Source organism: Balaenoptera borealis (genome assembly GCF_965194805.1).
Source record: "Balaenoptera borealis genome assembly, chromosome: X".
NCBI classification, from domain to species: Eukaryota; Metazoa; Chordata; class Mammalia; order Artiodactyla; family Balaenopteridae; genus Balaenoptera; species Balaenoptera borealis.
The window spans coordinates 51,458,724-51,482,049 of NC_138881.1; the positions used below are offsets into that span (position 1 = coordinate 51,458,724).

Genomic DNA, 23,326 nt, shown 5'->3' on the forward strand with positions numbered 1-23,326 from the left:
AGACCAACACAGTAAGCAAGTGGGCCTGAGGAAGAAGGACAGAAGAAGACTGGCCAGGAGAATGAGAGGACAAGAGAAAGAATAGAGCACAATAAAGGAAAAGGAGAAAAAGACAAAAGTAGCTAAAAGGGCTTTGAAGAGAGGGAAAATGAGAATCAAAGAAAGGAGAAACAAAAAAGAGACAGCTAAATGGAATGGGGGGGCAGAAATTACCAGGGACCAAACCAATATATTTTTTGCTTCACATTAGACAACCCTTGCTATTTTCATAATAGGATTGCATTTGACACCTGTCAAGGTATCACCTTGACAAACAAATGTGAAAGATACTGGTTTTGATATTGACCACACATTTAAAAGCTGTGGTAACTAGGACAAATTAGGGAGGGAGATAAAGAAAGAGAAGCCAAGAAGAGGCTTAAGAAGCCAGAATTTTTTTCCAAAGTAGGGAGAGATAAAGATTGAGGAGGAGGTGGAGGAGGTAGTGGAGGAATTGGTGGATGTGGAGGATGGGAAGGAGGGAGGGAGGGGGGTTTGAGATAGAAAACTACACATATGCATACTCTAAAACTAATTTTTGTTTTTGGATCAGTGGCCTTACCATTCACTCTTTCAGCAAATGAAGGTGGTTACTTTTTCTGGACTTCCATCTCTCAAGCCTGCATCCTTCTCCCCATCCCTACAACCCCAGCCTCTACCCAGGCCCTCCTAAATCAACACTTGGGGGATTGGAATTCCATCTATCCTAGCCTCTCTTCCTCCCACCCTGCCTTTCCCTCTAAACTCTTACTCCCAATCTCTTCCTGGGCCATCCCTGAACTCTGGGACGTTTACCCTGTTATGCTGGAGTTTGGGTTGCCAGGCTAGAGACTGGAGGCTGTCTTTCTGTCCAGCCACCATGGCAACAGTGTGGGATTCTGCTCTGTGTTGGACAGTGGTGTCTGGGCTATGGTCTGAAGAGGCTAATTTCCTCCAGGTAAAGATTCCTGTAAAGAGAGAAAGACAAAGAGAGGAAAACGGAGAGGGAGAGAACATTTTGCCCATTTCCTACCCAATTAGTTTTCTATTAAGCTAATTTATCATTATTGTTCTATTAAAAATATAACGCATTATTAAATTAGTTTGGCCCCAACAGTCTCCAGTTACATATTTATTTTCTTAGAAATCAGACAATTAACATGTTCAGAAGTTATCTAAGTATAGCTATGGTCTAATTGAATAAAGCAAAACTTAGGGTCAGACAGACCCTCCAATCTTCCCTCTCTCCATGCTCCCAAATGCTTTGTTCCTACCTTGCTTGTGACATGTATAACATGCCCATAATTAAAAGTTGACTTTCCTGCCTCCTCAGCTGGACTTTGAGTTTCTTAAAGGTAACCATGCGTCTTCATCTCTGGGTTGCCTAAGAGATACATAAGAATTGGCCTAAACAAATATTTGTTTTGGAATTAGAGATCTTTCCTGCCTAGTTAAATCCTGTGGGTCCAGTCACCATTTAGGTGAGCAGTGAAACTTTTCTTTTGTCGGGGGGGGGGGGAGGAAAGGGAGACAAACAGGGAAATTAACATGTATTGGACACATATTTATCAGGCACCGTGCTAATCCTTTTCATGAGCACTGTTTCCTCCAATACTCAAAATAATCCTAGGCAGTAGATAGTACTACCTTTATTTGGCTTATAGAATAGTGAGGCCCTAAGAGGTTGAGTAACTTGCCCATTGTCACACAGCTCATCACTACCAGGGCCTAGAATTGGACACAGGTCTATTCAGTTGCAAAACCCATGTTCTTAACTCTACACTACCTTAGCTCCTAAGGTTATTAAAGCCTCTTAATGTCCAAAGCCACTGTCTTTTTTTTTTTTTTTAATATACTGGTCCTATTCAACTCCTCTAAACACTGATTCCAGTAAGCATCCTCTACTTCTCAAAACTTTCTCTTCCCTTGGCTTCTGCAGCATTATTCTGCCCTAGTTTTGTTCCCATGCTTCTGACGACTACTTCTCAGTCTCCTCTGCCTGCTGGTCTCTGACTCTTTGTTCTAGGTGTTCACACTCTCTTTGGGCAACATCATTAGTCTCAAAGGTTTTCTGAGCATCTGGAAGTGGTAGGCTCCCAAGATTGTATTTTCAACTCTACGCTTTTCCCCAAAGTTTAGAACCAAGTCACTACTACCTCCTGAGCCTCTCAAACCCAACATGTCTAAAATTCAACTCATCAGTCTTACCTCCACATCCTAACTTCTCCCAACCTTGCTCCTACTCCCATCTCCAGCATAACAAGATGTCAGCTTCACTGGTAATCAGGAAAATGCAAATTAAAGCAACCATAAAATAACATTTTAGCCCCATCAGAGTAGCAGAAATGTAAATCTCTGATAATATTAAATGTTAGTGAAAGTACAGGAATACTTTTCCTCTTATATGTTGCTGGGGTGTAGAGGTGGGGTCAGAAAAGCCTTTTTGAAGGTGATTTGGCAGTACCTATTCAAGTTTTAAATGTGACTAACCTAAAAAACAATTCTACTTATTAGTATTCACTCTAGAAAAATATTGTCACATTGTACACAAAAAGGAATATATTACTAAAAACCATTAAACTGTACATTTAAACGGATGAATTGTGTGGTATGTGAATTATAGCTCAATATATCCCTTATCTAAACAAACAAAAAAGGAATATATAAGGACTTTCATTGAAGCACTATCTTTTTTAGTGTGGTAAAATGCATATAAGATAAAATCAACCATTTTAAGTGTACAGTTCAGGGCATTAACACAATGTTAATTGTGCAATGTTGTGCACAGTGTTGTACAACCATTCATCACTATCCATTTCCAGACTTTTTCATATTCGTAAACAGAAACTCTGTACCCATTAAACAATAATTCCCTATTCTCCCCTCCCTCCAGCCCCTGGACCTCTATTCTACTTTCTGTCTCTATGAATTTGCCTATTCTAGGTGCCTAATATAAGTGGAATCATAAAATATTTGTCTTAATGTGTCTGACTCACTTCACTTAGCATAAATTTTTCAAGCTTTATCCATTTTGGAGTATATATCAGAATTTCATAATATCATCTCTTTTTATGTCTTAATAATACTCCATTGTATGTATATTCCACATTTTTTATCCAATCATCTGTTGATGGTCATTGAGTTGTTTCTTTTAGCTATTGCAAATAGTGCTGCAATGAACATTAGTGTACAAGTATTTGTTTGCATCCCTGATTTCAATACTTTTGGGTATATACCTAGAAAAGAATTGTTAAATCATATGGTAATTCTATATTTAACTTTTTGAGGGGTCCTCAAACTGTTTTCCACAGCAGCTGCACCATTTTACACTTCTGACAGCAATTCAAGAGGGTTCCAATTTCTCCACATCCTAACCAATACTTGTTATTTTCTGTTTTGTTTTGTTTTGTTTTTTAAATAGCCATCCTTATAGGTGTGAAGTGGTATCTCATGGTAAGTTAGATTTGCATTTCCTTAATGACTAACAATGTTGAATATCTTTTCATGTGGTTTATAGGCCATTTGTATATCTTCTTAGAGAAATGTCTATTCAAGTACTTTGCTCATTTTTGAATTAGGTTGTTTGTTTTTTATTTTTGAGTTGTAGGGGTTTTTATATATTCTGGATATCAATCCCTTACCAATATATAATTTTCAAATATTATCTCCCATTCTGTGGGTTGCCTTTTCACTCTCTTGATAGTGTCCTTTGATGCACAAAGTGTTTTAAATTTGATGCAGCCCAGATTATCTTTTTTTTTTCTTTTGTTGCCTGTGCTTTTGGTAAAAAAAGTAAAACAGCCATTAATGGAGTCTGGGAAAATGAATGATACATCCATATTACAGGACTCTGTACGGTAGTTGAAAAGAATGAAGTAGGTCTATACATGGGAAGATGATCAAGACAAAGTGTTAGGTGAAAAATGCAAGTTGTAGCCCATTCACACAACACACACACACACACACACACACACACACACACACTTATGGCATCCAGTGGCTTAGAGACTGAATGAATGTGCTCATATATGCCCTCATCCCTGGGCTCTTCCTGCTTCTTCAGTGAAATCAGTATGAACCAAGGCTCCTTAAAATGCAAAGAATATTAATTACAATATTTTGTTTCCAGCTACAAAGTAAATACAAAATCTAACACAATATCCAATCCCCAATCCTGTTCATACAAGGTCTCCCTGACCCCTGAGTTCTTGGAGATAAAAAGCTGGACCAAGATTTGTAGAGAAAATGCAGAGGCCACTACACTTGTCTGTATTTCTCCTTACATGATTATTCTCCATGATTCTATGATTTCCCTCAAAATCCCATACGAATATCATTGCCTATGCCAGCTTACACAAATGAATTAGTGAGTTCTTCTACTGCTATCTAATTCTTGTTATTATTTCATATGTCTGTCCACCATCCCTACTCCTCATTAGACTGTGAGCACTTTGAGGCAACAGATTGTGCTGCATTTGATTCACCTTCTTTACCCCTGGTGCCTAGTGCAGTGCCAAGATGGGGAAAGTTAAAAGCAAATGTTAAATTTTTATCATCATCATCATTGTATCATCATCCAAAAGGCCCACATTTTGCCTGCATAGTCATGGGGCTGATGTGGGGTATCTACAGGTTAACAGCTCACCAAAACATGGCCTTTGGAACCAGGTAGAAAGACATGAGTTTAAATCCCAACTTTACCATTTATGAGCTATGTGAACTTGGGTAAGTCACTTCACTTCTCTGAGCTTCAGTTTCCTCATCTATAAAACAGAGGTAAATAATTGGGCCTTCTTCACAGAGTTGTTGTAAGGATGCCATGTAAATGTGTGTAGATCACACAGTGTACAATAGGCACTTAAATAGTAGTTCTTATTATTAGGGCAGTGTACCTGTAGGTGCCAGTGGAGACCTGTGTCTGCATGGGCCCAACTATTTGTCCATATCACTCATTCTCCCAGCAACTCCACATCAGAAGTGTTGTGTCAAGCTGTCATTAGGCTCTCAAACAGGCCCACAGACTGAGAAAGGAGCCAGAGTATTAAACTCTGAAATGCTTAATCATGATACCCTGCCATGGAGACAGCAGCCCATTTGTTCAGAAAGAGAAACACTTAGTCCCTAATTTCTCAGAGGCCTCCAATATAACTGTTTTACTTGTTGTTGTTGTTGTTATTTTTAACATCTTTATTGGAGTATAATTGCTTTACAATGGTGTGTTAGTTTCTGCTTTATAACAAAGTGAATCAGTTATACATATACATATGTCCCCATATCTCTTCCCTCTTTCATCTCCCTCCCTCCCACCCTCCCTATCCCACTCCTCTAGGTGGTCACAAAGCACCAAGCTGATATCCCTGTGCTATGTGACTGCTTCCCACTAGCTATCTATTTAACGTTTGGGAGTGTATATATGTCCATGCCACTCTCTCACTTTATCCCAGCTTACCCTTCCCCCTCCCCGTATCCTCAAGTCCATTCTCTAGTAGGTCTGTGTCTTTATTCCCGTCTTGCCCCTAGGTTCTTCATGACAATTTTTTTTTGATTCCATATATATGTGTTAGCATACGGTATTTGTTTTTCTCTTTCTGACTTACTTCACTCTGTATGACAGTCTCTATGTCCATCCATCTCACTACAAATAACTCAATTTCGTTTCTTTTTATGGCTGAGTAATATTCCATTGTATATTAGTGCCAAATCTTCTTTATCCATTCATCTGTCAGTGAACACTTAGGTTGCTTCCATGTCCTGGCTATTATAAATAGAGCTACAGTGAATACTGTGGTACATGACTCTTTTTGAATTATGGTTTTCTCAGGGTATATGCCCAGTAGTGGGATTGCTGGGTCGTATGGTAGTTCTATTTTTAGTTTTTTAGGAACCTCCATACTGTTATCCATAGTGGCTGTATCAACTTACATTCCCACCAACAGTGCAAGAGGGTTCCCTTTTCTCCACACCCTCTCCAGCATTTATTGTTTGTAGATTTTTTGATGATGGCCATTCTGACTGGCGTGAGATGATGTCTCATTGTAGTTTTGATTTGCATTTCTCTAATGATTAATGATGTTGAGCACTCTTTAATGTGTTTGTTGGCAAACTGTATACCTTCTTTGGAGAAAGGTCTATTTGGGTCTTCTGCCCATGTTTGGATTGCATTGTTTGCTTTTTTGATATTGAGCTGCATGAGCTGCTTGTAAATTTTAGAGATTAATCCTTTGTCAGTTCCTTCATTTGCAAATATTTTCTCCTATTCTGGGGGTTGTCTTTTCATCTTGCTTATGATTTCCTTTGCTGTGCAAAAGCTTTTAAGTTTCATTAGGTCCCATTTGTTTATTTTTGTTTTTATTTCCATTTCTCTAGGAGGTGGGTCAAAAAGGAAATTGCTCTGATATATGTCATAGAGTGTTCTGCCTATGTTTTCCTCTAAGAGTTTGATGGTGTCTGGCCTTACATTTAGGTCTTTAATCCATTTTGAGTTTATTTTTGTGTATGGTGCTAGGGAGTGTTTTAATTCCATTCTTTTACATATAACTGTCCAGTTTTCTCAGCACCACTTATTAAAGAGGCTGTCTTTTCTCCACTGTATATTCTTGCTTCCTTTATCAAAGAAAAGGTGACCCTACATGTGTGGGTTTATCTCTGGGCTTTCTATCCTGTTCCACTGATCTATATTTCTGTTTTTGTGCCAGTACCATACTGTCTTGATTACTGTAGCTTTGTAGTATAGTCTGAAGTCAGGGAGCCTGATTCCTCCAACTCCGTTTTTCTTTCTCAAGATTGTTTGGCTATTCGGGGTCTTGTGTGTTTCCATTCAAATTGTGAAATTTTGTGTTCTAGTTCTGTGAAAAATGCCATTGGTAGTTTGATAGGGATTGTATTGAATCTGTAGATTGCTTTGGGTAGTATAGTCATTTTCACAATGTTGATTCTTCCAATCCAAGAACATGGTATATCTCTCCATCTATTTGTATCATCTTTAATTTCTTTCATCTGTGTCTTATAATTCTCTGCATACAGGTCATTTGTCTCAAAGGTAGGTTTATTCCTAGATATTTTATTCTTTTTGTTTCAATGGTAAATGGGAGTGTTTTCTTAATTTCACCTTCAGATTTTTCATCATTAGTGTATAAGAATGCAAGAGATTTCTGTGCATTAATTTTGTATCCTGCTACTTTACCAAATTCATTGATTTGCTCTAGTACTTTTCTGGTAGCATCTTTAGGATTCTCTATGTATAGTATCATGTCATCTGCAAACAGTAATAGTTTTACTTCTTCTTTTCCCAATATAACTGTTAACGTTGACCTTGGGAAAGTCTTTTCTTTTTTTCTCAGCTTCATTTTTTCATCTGAAAAATGTAGATAATACAGTCTTCCCAGGTAATAAATGGTATTATATGTCAAAAGTGCTCTCTTAGCTATAGGGTATGCACACATGTAAAAAATGGCTCCTTTTGACTCCTGGCACTGTTAACAGGAGACCAGCTTGAACTGAGTATTCCCATGGGATAGGGAGCGTGGTTCTCTCCTCGTCTTAGCACCTACCATCTGACCAGACCACCTCCCTTTGCTCTGCCTATTTCATCCCTTCGCATCCTTCAGGGCCAAACTCAAATTCCACTCCTTCTAAGAAGTCTTGAATATTGTAGGCCACCACTAGACTCTTCTTTTTAACTTATCTTGGATTAGTCCCTTGAAAAAGTGTGTTGCTCCAAACTCTGAATTCTCTAGGGATGTGAAAGGCAGAGCAGAGTTCTAGGTCCTGCATTTTGATTTGGAGTCATACAGAGGGTTTGGGTCCTGGTTCTACCATTTACTAGCAGGATGACTTTAGATAAAGTCATGTTCCCACTTTGAGCCTCAGCATTTTCATGTACAAAAGGGGGATACTATTTATTGACAGGTCTGTTATGAGGTCAAATGAAATGTTGGATTTGAAAGCATTTTGTAAAATTTCACAGAGATTTAAGCCATTTTTATTACTATTATTACTATCATAAAAGGACCAAGGACTGACCAGGACTGCAAAAACAGTTGCCTAAGTATTTCAAGTACTGTAGATGCCATAGAGTTCCCCAAGTGTTCTTGGTGACTTCCATCATTCCCTTTAACCATTGAGCCTGGACACTTTACCCTGCTGGAACCACCTCCTAGATTTCACCCCTTGAGGCCTTACAAAGTCTGGTTTCCCCAAAGAAAGGGCCTTCTCACAAATGACTAGTTGCTGCCTTTGAGCATACACAAATTACTGATTAGGAGGATGCTGATCATTTGTTCTCTGAGTAAAAAGAAGACCAGCATGGAGACCTGGCTGAAATAAAAACAGGTGTTCAGACTTGCCTGTTGATGCCCTTTGTATTAGGAGTAATGGGCCAGCCTAAATCTGGACCAAGGAACACAAGTGAGGGAAGACTGGCAAGAAGGCAAGTGAGCAGAGGCAGCAAACAGAAGGCCAGCCCAATACCATGGAACTTTCCCTCTGGACCTCACTTTGCAACTCACAAACTAAAACAAAACAAAACAAAAAATCTCTCAACTTCGTGACACATTTCCCTGACCAAGAGTTTCTGTCATGAAACAGGCCTGAACTGCTGTGACTAGAAGTCTATTTCTGAGCAAGAATATTCAAATTGGAGGGTAGTCATAGTGAAAGCTAAGTCACTAGGCCAGATACCTCTGAGAATTGCATTCTCAGCTGTAATTTCTCACCAGGGTTTAACCACAGAGCTGTAGATACTTGCTCCCACACAGACTGACTCATGCAGACATGCAGACACACTAGAAGGCAGGCATCTGCACACACCTCAAGCAAAAAGATGCAAATGAACAGGCCCATAGATCCAAACACATACAAAAAAGCACCAGATATCAAAATACCTAAAGATAAACTCAGATAAAAGGCTATCTATATAGAGAGATATAGATATATAGATAGGGAGAGAGAGAGAGGCACTTAGAAGCAGAGAGTTAAGAAAACACATTGTAGTCATGCTCAGGGAAACCCATATGTGCATGAAAGAAGTATTTCAACAGGCATGTAGATGGACAAAGATGCATATATAGGCATATGTGAACAGGCATACACATGCACAGAGATATAGCAAGAAAAAACTACACTTACTATACTCACATAAGTACTCAACAAACATGGATATAAAGACATGGAGGTATAGAGGCCTGCTAACACTGAACTCCTAAGCATCAGTTATTATATCTGCATTTATAAAACATCTTCACCAAGGAAATGCACATAAACTTGCCACCAGTTAGCACTGAAGTTGATCATGAACTTAAAGGATATAATAAAAGTAAATCAAATTACACATGCTTTAAAAATCTCACAGCCCACCCTCCAATCTGCCACAGGAAAGGCAGCCAAAGACATCAGCAGCAGCAGGATGTGTGAAAGCCATAAAATGTCCTCGATTTATCTCATAGAAAAATTAACCTCAGGGAGAAAAGGTTAATGTTCCCAACTTTTTTGTAGTCATAAAATAGCTCAGACACCCATTTTAAAAATTGCCTCCATTCCACATGCTGGAAGCTCTAATACTTGCAATATGTCTAGTAAAAAGAAAGCTTAGAGGAAATAAATGGTCCTGGAGGCCCAGTGAGTTCCAAAGGGACTAAGAACGAGGTCTTACCTCATTAACGTATTTGGTTCCTGATCCCTGGGGCTTCAAGTATCCAACAATGTTCTTGCAGGTTTCTAGTGTCTTGGAACCCTGGTCCAAGTTACCTGTGGTAAGAGAATACCCTTTAGATTGAGTACAGACCTCAGCTTCTTTTAGAGAGGTTCTGGCTGCCAGTCCACCTGATACACCTCTCAGAGCCACCAGAATTCAGGTGGATGAGGGATGGGAGGGAAAGTTATGCTCCAGTGAGTCCAGTGATGGGGAGAAAAGGGGCTAAAATTAGTCAAGAAGGAATCCAAAGCCAATATCTGAAGTATCCTGGACCTTCTTATACTGCTCAGAGAATATCTTGTGAAAAGAAGAATCTCAGGATCCTGTCAGGAACTGCAAAGCAAGAATTCCAGGTCTGAACAATTTTCTAGTACTTGAAATCTTAGGTGGTATGGGGAGCTTGGTTAATTAAAATATACAAATATCGTCAAAACATTGTTTCCATCAATAGCTCTAATTTTTTTGCCCCTCCCAACACTTCCCCAGTTCTAACTTTTCATTCCTTTCTGTAACCCACCTGTTAAGAAGAAATATGAGTAGTGGATGTGTCCAGAAATCTGGGAGTAGGAAGAGAAACCAAGGACATATCTAATCAGACCCAATTAGCAAGTGAAATCTGTGTTCTTAGAACAATCAAAGAGCACTGCCTCCATTTAAAAGATGAGGATACTGAGATTCAAAAAAGGGAAAAGATTGGAACAGGCCACACACAAGCACAGAAAGAAAGCCAGCAACAATGAGTTTAAATCAAGTAGATATAATTATGGGTCACATATATAAACCCCATGATAACCACAAATCAAAAACCTACAATAAATACAAAAAACAAAAAAACAAAAAGAAAGGAACCCAACAATACTACAAAGGAAAATCATCAAACCACAATAGGAGAAACAAAATGAAGAAATTAAGAGAGAAGAACTACAAAAAAACTGGAAAAAAAGGTAATAAAATGGCAATAAGTATATACCTATAAATAATTACTTTAAATGCCAATGGACTAAATGCATTGATCAAAAGACATAGGGTGGCTGATTGGATAAAAAAAACAAAACAAGACCCTTCAATAGGCTAAATATAAGAAACTCACTTCAGGGCCAAAGACACACACAGACTGAAAGCGAAGGGATTGAACAAGTTATTTCATGCAAATGGAAAAGATAAGAAATTCGGGATAGCCATACTCATATCAGACAAAATAGACTTTAAAACAAAGGCTATAGCAAAAGACAAAGAAGGGCATTATATAATGATAAAGGGATAAATACAAGAAGAGGCTATTACAGTAATTAACATATATGCAGCCAATACAGGAGCACTTAAATATATAAAGCAAATGCTAACAGATATATAGGGAGAAGTTGACAATACAATAATAGTAGGAGACTTTAACACCCCACTGACATCCATAAACAGATCATCCAGACAGATAATCATTAAAGCAACAGTGGTCTTAAATGACACAATAGACCAGTTGGAATTAATTGACATCTATAGGACAGTACATACATTAAAGAGCAGAATAAATATTCTTTTCAGTTACACGTGGAACGTACTCCAGAGTAGATCACATAATAGGTCGCAAAACAAGCCTCAACAAATTTAAGAGGATAGAAATTATGTCAAACATTTTTTCAGACCACAATAACCTAGAACCTAGAAATCAACTGTAGAAAGAACAATGGGAAAAGAAAAAACACAGGGAGACTAAAAAACATGCTACTAAAAAACAAAGGGTCAGCAATGAAATCAAAGAGGAAATCAGAAAATAACTCCAAGTCAAATGAAAATGAAATGCAACTTTCCAAAACCTATGGGATGCAGCAAAAGCAATTCTAAGAGGGAAGTTTATAGCAATACAGGCCTTCTGCATGAAACAAGAAAATCTCAAATAAACAACCTAACCTACCACCTAAAAGAATTTTTAAAAAATCTAACAAAACTAAAAATTAGCAAAAGGAAAGAAATAATAAAGATCAGAGAGGAAATAAATAAAATACAAATTTAAAAAGAAGAAAAGTTCAAAGAAACCAAGAGCTGGTTTTTTGAAAAGATAAACAAAATTGATAAAACTTTAGCCAGGTTCATCAAGAAGAGAGAGAGACCAAAAATAAATAAATAATAAAAAAAGAAGAGAGAGAGAATCCAAATAAATAAAATAAGAAACAAAAGAGGAGAAATAATGGCTGAGACCACAGAGATACAAAAAATCATGAGAGAATACTATGAACAGTTATATGGCAAAAAATTGGACACCTAGAAGAAATAAATAAATTTCTAGACCCATACATCCTGCCAAGTCTGAGTTAAGAAGAAACAGACAATTTGAACAGACTGATCACTAGAAGTGAAATTGAATTTGTAATAAAAAAAAACATACTCACAGCAAACAAAAGTCCAGGACCAAACAGCTTCACATGAGAATTCTACCAAACATATAAAGTAGAACTAATACCTATCTTTCTCAAACTATTCCAAAAAAGTGAAGAGGAGAGAACACTCCTAAATCCATCCTACAAGGCCACCATTACCCTGATACCAAAACCAGAAAAAGATATTACAAAAAAATAAAATTAAAGGCCAATATATTTGATGAATATAGATGCAAAAATCATCAACAAAATATTAGCAAACTGAATCAAAAAATATATAAAAAGGATCATACACCATGATCAAGTTGGATTTATTCCAGGGTCACAAGGATGGTTCAACATTGGCAAATCAATCAATGTGATACAACACATTAACAAAAGGAAGAATAAAAATCACATGATCATCTCAGTTGATGCAGAAAATGTATTTGACAAAATTCAACACCTATTCATGATAAAAGCACTCATCAAAGTGTGTATAGAGGGAACATATATCAATAAAGTGCATTTATTACAAACCCACAGCTAATATAACACTTAATGGTGAAAGCTGAAAGCCTTATCACTAAATTCAGGAACAAACAAGGATGCCCACTCTCACCACTTCTGTTTAACATAGTATTAGAAGTCCTAGCTATAGCAATCAGACAATAAAAAGAAATAAAATATATCCAAATAGGAAGGGAAGAGGTAAAACTGTCACTATTTGCAGATGACATGATACTTTATATAGAGAACTGTAAACTCTACGTGCAAAAACTATTAGAACTAACAAATTAATTAAGCAAGTTTCAGGTTACATGATTAATATGCAGAAATCTGTTGATTTCTATACACTAATAATGAAATATTGGAAAGAGAAAGTAAAAAAAAAAAAACCACAATACCTTTTAAAATCACATTAAAAATACCCAGGAGTAAACTTAACCAAGGAGTTGAAAGACCTATACTCTGAAAACTATAAAATATTAATGAATGAAATTGGAGATGATAAAAGGAATGGAAAAATATCCAGTGCTCTTGGATTGGAAGAATTAATATTGTTTAAGTGGCCATACTCCCCAAAGCAATCTACAAATTTAATGTAATCCCTATCAAAATACCCATGACGTTTTTCATAGAACTAAAACAAATTATCCTAAAATTTATATGGAACCACAATAGACCCCAAAGACATAAAAAGGAATGAAGTATTGCCATTTGCAGCAACATGGATGGACCAGAGAGTATTATTCTTAGTCAAATAAGTCAGAGAAAGAAAAGTACTCTGTGCTACCACTTATATGCAAAATCTAAAAAATAATACAAGTAAATCTATATGCAAAACAGAAATAGACTCACAGACATAGAAAACAAATTTGTGGTTACCTAAGGGGAGAGCAATAAATTAGGAGTATGAGATCAACAGATACAAACTATTATGTATAGAATAGATAAGCAACAAGGATATACTGTATAGCATGAGTAATTATACCCATTATCTTGTAATAACCTATAATGGAATCTAATCTGCAAAAATACTAAATCGCTATACTGTACAACTGAAACTAACATAATACTGTAAATCAACTATACTTCAATTAGAAAAAAGAAAACCAGTAACAGAACTTAAGTCTTCTGACATCTGGCTCAGTTATCAAACATGGCTAAATGATACCATCACCACAGAAATACTCAGATAATGGGTAAATATACCTCAATTTGTTCTTACCTTGTCAGAGCCAGTGTCTTGCTTAGGACTGCTTATAACCTGCCCCAGAGTGTTAGGTTCTTCTTGCTGTACCCTCCAACACCCTAGATCAACACCAACCCAGTGCTACCCCTACTGAGAGGGATAGGTCCTCAGTGGGAAATGTCACTGCCAAAACAGGCCTCTGAGTCAGCCAAACTTCAAGAGATTTGAGCACAGCTCAGCAAATATGCGGGATGATATGATAAGGGTAATGCTTGCATGGAGTCTACTTCTGGAATTCTGGTCCTTTCAAGTAGGAACCCCTCCTACTTCATTTAGAAAGTAAATCTTACCATTGTAAAGCTATTATACTCCAATAAAGATGTTAAAAAAAAAGAAAGTAAATCTTGATTTCTATTATTGCCATCAACAGATATATATGGATTATCAACTATGTTAGGGGCCTGGACAGGTACAAGACATAACTCATATTTCTAACTTGTTTATTGTTATTGCTATTACTATCATTCCCATCTAGTTGTATAGCACCTCAGAGCTTATAAATCACTTTTATATTTTTATTCCTTTTGAGACTTATAGCATTGCCTGTGAGGTTCAAATTATTATCCTAATATTACAGAAAAGAAAACTGTCTCAAAGTAGTAAAGTGATTTATTCCAGGTCACACAGCTAATAAGTGACAGGGTCAAGAGTCAAATCCTGATATGTGTGACTTCAAAATTTTTGCCCTTTCCAGCACACCAGGCCATCAGAAGGCAAACTCCACTGACTTTCTAATTTTGTTCAATAAATGTTTGTTTCTTGAGTGAGTAAGTGAGTGAGTGAGTGAATGAATGAATGAATGAATGAATAATGAGAGGAAGTAGCTCGTGTACTAGGGCAAATTCAGGTTGGGCCCCACAGTGATGTATGTGTGTGTGCATGTGGGGTAAGTTCTTGGGCATATGGAATTGGTAGAGGGCAGTGGGGAGAAGGAAACTGCCATCACTGCGCACCCTACAAGCCAGAAACTGTGGCAGGGACATTTATAGATTCTGTTTCACTCAATCCTCATAATGATCCTATGAGTCAGATGTTATCCAGCATCTCATTCCTCAGATGGTGAAACTGAGGTCCAGAGAGGTTATGCAACTTTCCCACAGTGGCAGAACAGAAATTTGAACCTGGGTCTGTTCAACTCCAAAGCTGATTCTCTTTCCACTATAATAGTCTGCTTTGGGAACCTCCTGATTGCAAGCTGAGAGGAAGGAGCTGGTAGGAGTGTTTATAGAGAAAGATGGAAGGACAGAGACTGAGCACTAAAAAACAAACTGAAGTCCTTCAGGCCCTGAGCAATATGGAAGTAAAACAGGTACTAAACATAATGGGAATGGGATCCTTGGATCTCATGGCCATCAGGGTCAGGGTTATAAGAGGAGCTGAATGACAGTAGGTTTCCCAAATGAGATCCTGATGTCATCCTCCTCCCTAGGGATATTTTTAACCCAAGTGTCTGTTTGGGACCTTGAGAAGCAGAGCTGCAACGTGGGAGCCACTTATATCCCTGAGGTAAGAGTGGCTGCTGAGGTGATGGCAGGACCTGTGCCAAACTCAGGGGTATATTTTCCCACCCATGGCTTATAAATAAGCCCAGAGCAGTCCACAAGGTAGCTATTAACCTTGACTTTGCCAGGCCCTCCCCCGAAGGACTGTTATTTGCTGTTAACAGTCAGGAGTGTGGTGGGGGTGGGGCACTCTGATGCACTTGGCAGTGGAGTGGTAGCAGCTGTTAAAAAGCCTCTGAACTGCTAGGGGGGTTGGGTTCATTTCCTAAAAGGGAAGGAGGAGGGAAACAGCTGTGACCAGAGCCCCTGCTTTAGACCCCCTGGCCTGATCTCCCAGGGGATTGCGCGTGAGTGCCTTATTCTCAGGCAGAGGACGTAGAAAATATGGCAGGCTGCTGCCTTGATGACATGATTTGTGCCCACCGCCTGCAGTCTTCTTAAAGGGGAAGGAAGTGGCTGGCAATTCCAGAACAGGTGAGCTTGAATGGAAGCAAGGCTTGGAATTCCAATGTTTAAGACTTTGCTCTAGAACTGGAGTAAAATCACATTATGACATGGCTGAAACTCAGGAGGTTGAAGCCCCCAGTCATAACTCTGTTGCTGACTTATGACCTTGAGCAGGTCCCTTCCCCTGTCTGAGCCTATTTCCCCATTCATAAAACACGAGGACTGAGCAACCTCTAAGGACCCTCCTAGCTTTGACAGTGAAGGATTATCTCCCTTCAGAATTCTTCACTCTTTCCTTTTACCATCTCCCTGGCTTCTGGGGATTTCTGAGAGAGATGATGCTACAAAAGACCCAAGCCTGCAATTTCTTTGGCTCCTACCTTCCTGGAATTCTGGCAAGGAATTGCAGGGTGGAAATAAGCTCCAAGTCAAAGCATCCCACATGTCCTCCACACATGGAGTAAGGAGAATAAAAGAGAAAAGTAGTGTCAGGTCCAGAGAAGCTACAGAGACTTTGGGGTTGAGGGAAACTTTGGGTCATGGGGAAGTGGGATCAAGTTTCCCAGAGCTTGTAGACACTATAGAAAACTTTGGAAAGGAATGTTGCGAGGTCTGGTGTGTCCTTAGCATTCTTGCAAATTATGTTGCTGTATAAAGGACTGGGGTTGGGGCCTGTTAGGGGACTGTTAGTGTGTGGTCTAAGGTCCATGCGTAAGAGAGCATCGGTTCTCCCATTTGTAGCAGAAGTTGAAGCTTTACTTGTGAGTGACAAGAGTCTGGCAGGCAGGGTCAGTGAGCTGAGTTAGAAAGGATGTACCCTGAAGCTCTGGGAGGTAACTGAGGTGTTGATTGGGGGAATTCTCTGCGTTTTGAGTGAGGTAAATGAAGCTGCCTTGAGCCTTGAAGGGCTTTCCATGGTCAGTGGTCAGTGAAGCGGGGAAGGACCTGGGACCCACAGAGAGTAAGTCTAAGCAAGATGCAAGAGAGAGGGGGCTAGAATGACCTCATGGGAGGTGGAAATAATGGGACTGGTCCATTTGAGGCCAGGAGGAGGGTGTATATCATTGTGAAAAGGGTGAAGAGGAGGAACTAGAGTTTATGAGACCTAGAAAGTATTGGGTACACAGGGCCTGGGGGAAAAATGAGGCTTTGGGAAGATGGGATATTTGAGTGCATTGAGATAAAAGGCCCTCAAATAAGGATATTTGCATTTTATTGATAAAAGAAGAACATGAAGAGGGAAAATCTACACCCAGGCATTGCTAACAGTGAATTTTCAAGTGCCAATAAGGAAGAGTACTAGGGAACTGGGAGGAAGGATTGTAGAGGAAGTAGGGTAAATGTCAACACAATCTGTCTATGCATGAGGCCTGCCTGGCATGTCCCACCTCAGAAACAAGGGCATAAAAGGCATACCTGTGCAAAGCTTCCTGGGTCTCCTCCAGCCCACTTGATCCAGCTCCATGGGGATCCTCTGTGAGATGGGAAGTGAGTGGCATTTTTCCAGAAGGATTTTGAGTGGTGAAGTCCTTGGTGATGGTTCAGCTGGGGGAAAGAAAGCCTGCAAAGAAAACTAATCAGGATCAGTTACTCAATGGGGGTGGGGAGTGGGCCAACACTTGGCTTAAACAGCAGAACTTCCAATTTGAAATATCATCTAGTCCAGCCACCAAATTCAGGCAGGGTTACCATGTAGCATCAATAAATGCAAGCAAAGATCCAACTACCAAGAACCTAAAAGACATCAGGGAGTGGAGAAAAGGAAAATAAAGCAACTGATTTAAAAAAAACAGCATCTATTTGTTTTTCCTTTCTTGGGCATTTTTTGTGTGTTTGGTTAGTATTGGGATGGAGAAAGTGAGAATTCTGCATCTGCTATAGACTTTAACCTTTACTCAATGTGAGACTTGGGCAAGTTAATTCATCTCTCTGAGTCTCAGTTTCCTCATCTGCATAAAAGGGATTGTGGTAATACCTACCTTGCAGAGTTACTAGGATCAAGAAATGAGATAATGCACATAAAGTACATAACAAAGTACTTTAAAAAAAGAGAATGTGTATGTGTGAAAAAATAAGAATGAGAAAGAGAGAGAAGGAGGGGGAGAGAGAGAGAGAAAGAGAGAGAGAGAGAGAGAGAGAGAGAGACTGATTGAGAGAGAGAGAAACCTTCTCTTGCCAGAAGCACATCTTAGCTAAGACCAAGTCCAAGTCCTCTCCTTTGATATCAACATAACCAGCTGTTTTCATCCCCAATCCTTTCTTTTCCAAAATCCTGACCTCCAAGTGGTAAAAGAAGGAAGTAACTAACATCTGTGAAATATCTGTATAGCATCTGTTATGTATCAGTTACCCTGCTGAGTATATTTATGCATACTATCTCATTCAGTCTTCACGACTACTCTGTAAGGTAGATAGTAGCCCATTTTACAGTAAGGAAACCAAAGGTCAGAAAGAAAAAATGAGTTACCCAGGGTCACACAACTAGTAAATGGTAGGTCTATCTAACTTCAGACCAGAAAAGATAAAAAATAATTCCTGGGCCTACATTCTTCAAGTTCCTCCTCAATACTCCTAAGTCACAACAAACATAGTACAGGTTTCTTCCACCTGTATTATTCATCCCTAAAGGGATTGGATGTGGAGAGAAGTTAACAGTTTGGATGGCACAGTGTAAAAAACTAACAAACCAAAACTTCAATTAAATAGAGGCCAGAGATCAGAACAGGGAGCTCTTAGGACCTGTGATGATAGCAGAGCCCAACAGGAAGAAGAGTCCTTTCCTGGCAAGGACTAAGCCAATGAAAAGCCATGGACTCTTTGTTTACTAAAACCCTCCCAACTTCCTTTTCATCTCTATGAAAGTGTTCTCCTTCTCTTGCTGTGCAGGAACTTGTACTTGACTCGCCATGGTTACAGACCCCAAATTGCAATTCTCTGCTGATCCAGAATAAACCCATCTTTGATGGAGAATTATCTGGCAGTATTTTTATTTCAGGACATTTTGGTGGCCTAAACATGGACCAGAGAAGACCACTAACAGCAATGGAGTTGGTGAGCAAACAGGTGTGGTGCCCACAATTGAGCCCACACTCATTCACTGCTTTCTCCCCAACCCTGGAGTTTGAAAGTTTGTCTTTCTCCTGGATCTGAGCTCTTTGTGTTTGAGACTTCCAGGCTTCATTTGGGATCTATTTTAAGGTTTCATCTTTCTGGTTAAGACCTGGTTCTGTATACAAGTATTTGGCAATTTGTTCTGATTTTAAGATCAGACTGTTTAAACAGAAACTAGTTAAAAAGTCCTTCAGCCCAATTCCTCCAGAAAAAGGAGCTGCTTCTCTGAAACTGTGATGGTTTTTTTTTAGCTTTCAGCCTATTACTTTGAAACAGGGGCTGTTATCTGGAAACTGGATGAAAAAGCCTTTGGCCTGGCTCCTCTGGGACCAAGCTGTTTCCTTAGAATTGGCTGGTATTCAAGCTTGCAAGCTGTTTAGATTGAGCTGTTGGTGCTGTAAGCCATTTGAACTGTTTGAAAATTGTCCTTTACTCTAGAGAAAAACCTCTAATAAATGGAATCCTAAGTATTTTGAGGGCACCCTCTATTACAGGGACTCTGGCAATTTTATGTTTTAAAACTGTGGTCCTTCCTCATATGCATTTCTAACTAAATGGACCAACCTGACTAAAGGCAATTTAGAATACCATTGGCCATTATGGGAAACTTTTGAAATCCCCAAACTTAATTTCCTTAAAACCAAATTGGACTACAATAGCCTAAAATTTTCCAGAACTGAGTGGAATGCTTATTTCGGTTGGTATTTTGAGGTTTCCCAACATTATCAGGAATCTACAATTGCCTCTGTGGAAAATAATAATTTAAGATGAACTGTGGCAAACAAATGATTAAAGAAAGATAAAATGGCTCCCAAAGCCTCAGGTTCTTCTTCCTTGGCTTCTTTGTCTCAGGGTTGGCCTCTGATACCATCTTTTCTGTCTCTCCCTCCACTTCTCATGGACAGACTCCATATCCGGCAACATCTTCCTCCTTCCCTTCTACACAGTCCACACCTCCTCTATACCTTCAATTCCCCCATAGTAATTCCATCACCAAACTTCCATTTTTCTCTGAAACTTTCCCCACACCCTTTTCCTCTGAACTTGTCAGAACCTGTCCCTTTAAGATTAAACTTTCTGAGGATCCAGAAGCTAGACCTTTAATTTCTTATATTGCCTGGACTAAAGGTGAACTGCAAGCCATAGTCAAAGATTTTTCCCAAAGTAACTGAAGAGCCTCACAGACTTGCTGAGGAATTTAATATAGTCATTTAAACTTATCAACCTGGTTTTCCTGATTTCCATCAGCTAGTTTATATGCTTGTCAGTGAAGGCCAGCCTGGCATTTGATGAAAACCACTAATTGGGAATATCCTGAAAGGTCTCTACAATTACAACTGGGAGACAAGCCCACTAACTTATATGATCAGGCTTGAGCAATCACTAGGCAACCTCACTGGGCAATTCCTAGAGCTTTTCCAAAGCCTATTGATGAGAACACAATTCAGGCTTGCACACAAACATCTGATGAACTTGTTCATGAGATTGTTTTTAAAGAAAATTCTGGTCTTCCTTGAGATGTTGAATTCACCAGGTAGCTCTTAACACCCTGTTTTTTAATGGACTGAACTGGGACCTTTCTCTTCTAGGAAAAAGGACCAGAATGGAATGGGAAACTATGTCCACTCCAGATTTAGTTAATCTGGCAAAACAGCTCTCTCATACTCTAGATGAGCCACCTCCAAGGAAAACTGTCTAAATTCTTAATCATCAACTCCAACAAATGAAGGGTCCTAAATGAAACCTAAACCCTCCTAAACATTTTCTCTTTAGTTCCTCCACCTCTACCCATTTATTAGGCTGAGAGTTCTTAGAGAAATATCATGTCAGAATTTCTTTCTCCCAAACGGTGGAAATAATTCTAGAATTTGACAATAGTCATAAAGTAACAAACAAGGTGAATTAAATGACACTTTGACATCTTTTATTTGTTCCATTTTTTACAGTACTAGAGCTGATTCTGGAAACACTGATTATTTGTCCCTCTTGAATCAGCCACTACATTCCTTACGGGCAAAATTTCCAACTGATTGGCAAAATTCACAGCGCACCTCCCATCAAGCTTCAAATAGATACCTCAAAACCTCTTCTCAGAATTAATCAATAACCTATAAATAAAGAATCCCTTCAAGGCATAACGCCCATAATGGAACATTATAAGTCTCAAGGCCTCATTATCCCTTGTACTAGCTCCTGTAACACTCCCATTTTACTGGTGAGAAGACCTAAGGGCCGAGGGTGGAGGTTTGTCCGGCAATAAATAACATTGTTATTCCCTGACACCCTGTTGTTCCTAATCTTCATAGTTTACTAACATCCATTCCCACCTGAAGCTAATTTTGACTGTAATTGATTTATGCAGTGCATTCTTTAGTATTCCAGTTGATGAAGCTAGCTAATGCCTTTTTGCCTTCATTTGGGAAGAAAAACAACTCACATGGACAGTAATGCATCGGGGTTTTCTGAGAATGCTTATTTGTCAAAAATCCTAAAGGCTGGTCTGGGTGGTATAAAGTTCCCTAGAGTTTCTACTTTGTTGCAATGTGTAAATAATTTGCTTCTTTGGTCTCCTTCTCAAGCCTCCTCACAGGAAGACAACATCCACTTGCTAAAGCTTTTAGCCTTAAAGGGACATAAGGCTGACAAAGAAAAACTGGAGTTTGCCCAAACCCAGGTTCAATACTTAGGGCATCTGATACCAGAACAAGAGCTACACCTAGATCACAATAGACTTCATGGCATCCTAAGCTTCCCCAAATCCAAAACTAAGCACAAACTGTGAGGTTTTCTCCAGTTTGTTGGTTATTGCCCAAATTGGATTCAAATTTCTCTCTTATGGCCAAGCCTCTATATGTTTTACTCAACAATAACAACCCAGGACCCAGTTTTATGGGAAGAGTGAGACCACATAGACTTCAAGGCCTTAAAGATGAGTTTGATGAATGCAACTGCCCTTGGCCATCCCAATGATCAGATTCTATTTTTCTTTTTGCATATGAAAAGGAAGGGAATGCCCTTAGGGTGCTCATTCAAAAACCTGGGGACCACCATTGACCCATAGGGTATTATAGCTAGCGACTGGACCCTGTGACATGGGGATAACCTCTTTGCCTTAGAGCCATTATGGCCCAAACCACTTTTGAATATGGCTACAGAGAAAATCGTTGTGATATCACCTTTAACCATTTTTGTACCTCATGAGTAGAAGCTCTCCTGAATGCTCATCACACAAATTTCTCAGTCAGCCGCCTCACCCCCTATGAAGGCCTTTTGTTAACCACTCCTCACATAACTCTATTACATTGTGATAACTTTAACCCAGCTACTCTTCTGTCCTCTGTCACAGATGAAGTCCCTTACAACAGTTTAACTGACTCCTTGTGAGACTTTATAGGAAATTCCCTTTGGGTAACAGTGACTTCTCATGTTTCACTGATGGCTCTTATTTAAAAGGTAACAATGGGTGTGCTATTACAACTCCTTTTGATGTTGATGAGGCAGCATCTTTCCCTTTGGCTACTTTGGCCCAACAGACTGAATTATATGCTCTTACAAGGGGGATTGTACTTTAGCCAAGGACAAAAATGCCAATATTTATACTGATAGTAGATATGCTTTTGGAGTAGCTCATTGTTTTGAAATCCTGTGGAAGCAGCTTGGCTTCCTTATTTCCAGTGGAAATAAAATTTAAAATATCCCCCACAAAAAATGGCCCTTATGTTCAGGAATCATTGAATGCAATACCTTTACTGCCTCTTTAGCTATTATTAAGATTCTGGGGCATAGTTTTAACTTGACTCTTTAGAAGCTAAGTGAAATTACCTTTTTGATATTTCCACTGGGAATGTTGCCTTTAAAGGGACCAACAGCATCTGAACCACTGTCATTGTCCAAAGGGATATTTACCCAAACAATAACTTAGAAAAATTGGCTAGAGAAGCCTAACAATTGGCCAGAGAAAAAGAAAAACAAGTTTGGAGATTCAACAATTGTTGATTGCTAAAAAGAGAAAGCTCTGTTTTAGACCAAATAACAACCCAGTCCTACCGGACACTCTAAAATTCCCACCCCTCACCACTGTACATGCATTAAACCATCGGTCTACTGACAAAATGATAGCCTTCATGAATCAATATTAGTGAGGAAACATTAACAAGCCCACAAAACGTACCTACCTCACTTGTCTCACTTGTCCAAAATACAACCCAGTGAAGCCTGTTCATACTCTCCCAGACATTTTAAACTGCCTAATGGACCATTTGAACTCTGGCAAATGGATTTCATACAACATCCTCCATCTCGTGGTATAAATATGTTTTAGTCATGGCCTGTATGTTTTCACAATGGACTAAAGCTTTCCCTTGCAGACAGTCTACTGCCTCTCCTATGGCTGAAGTCCTTTTGGAAAAGATTATCCCTATCTGGGGAACTCCTCTCAAACATCATAGTG

The 23,326-nt window shown here is 39.0% G+C and overlaps 1 long non-coding RNA gene across 1 annotated transcript; it reads right to left on the reverse strand.

Annotated features, from left to right (window-relative positions):
- Window positions 1–1,323: 1,323 nt before the first annotated feature.
- Window positions 1,324–20,812, reverse strand: LOC309620424. The gene is made up of 3 exons (XR_014239540.1): window positions 13,793–20,812; window positions 9,668–9,762; window positions 1,324–1,402 (listed from the first exon to the last, which is right to left on the reverse strand). It is a non-coding gene; the product is annotated as an uncharacterized lncRNA (long non-coding RNA).
- Between the last annotated feature and the right edge of the window lie 2,514 nt (window positions 20,813–23,326).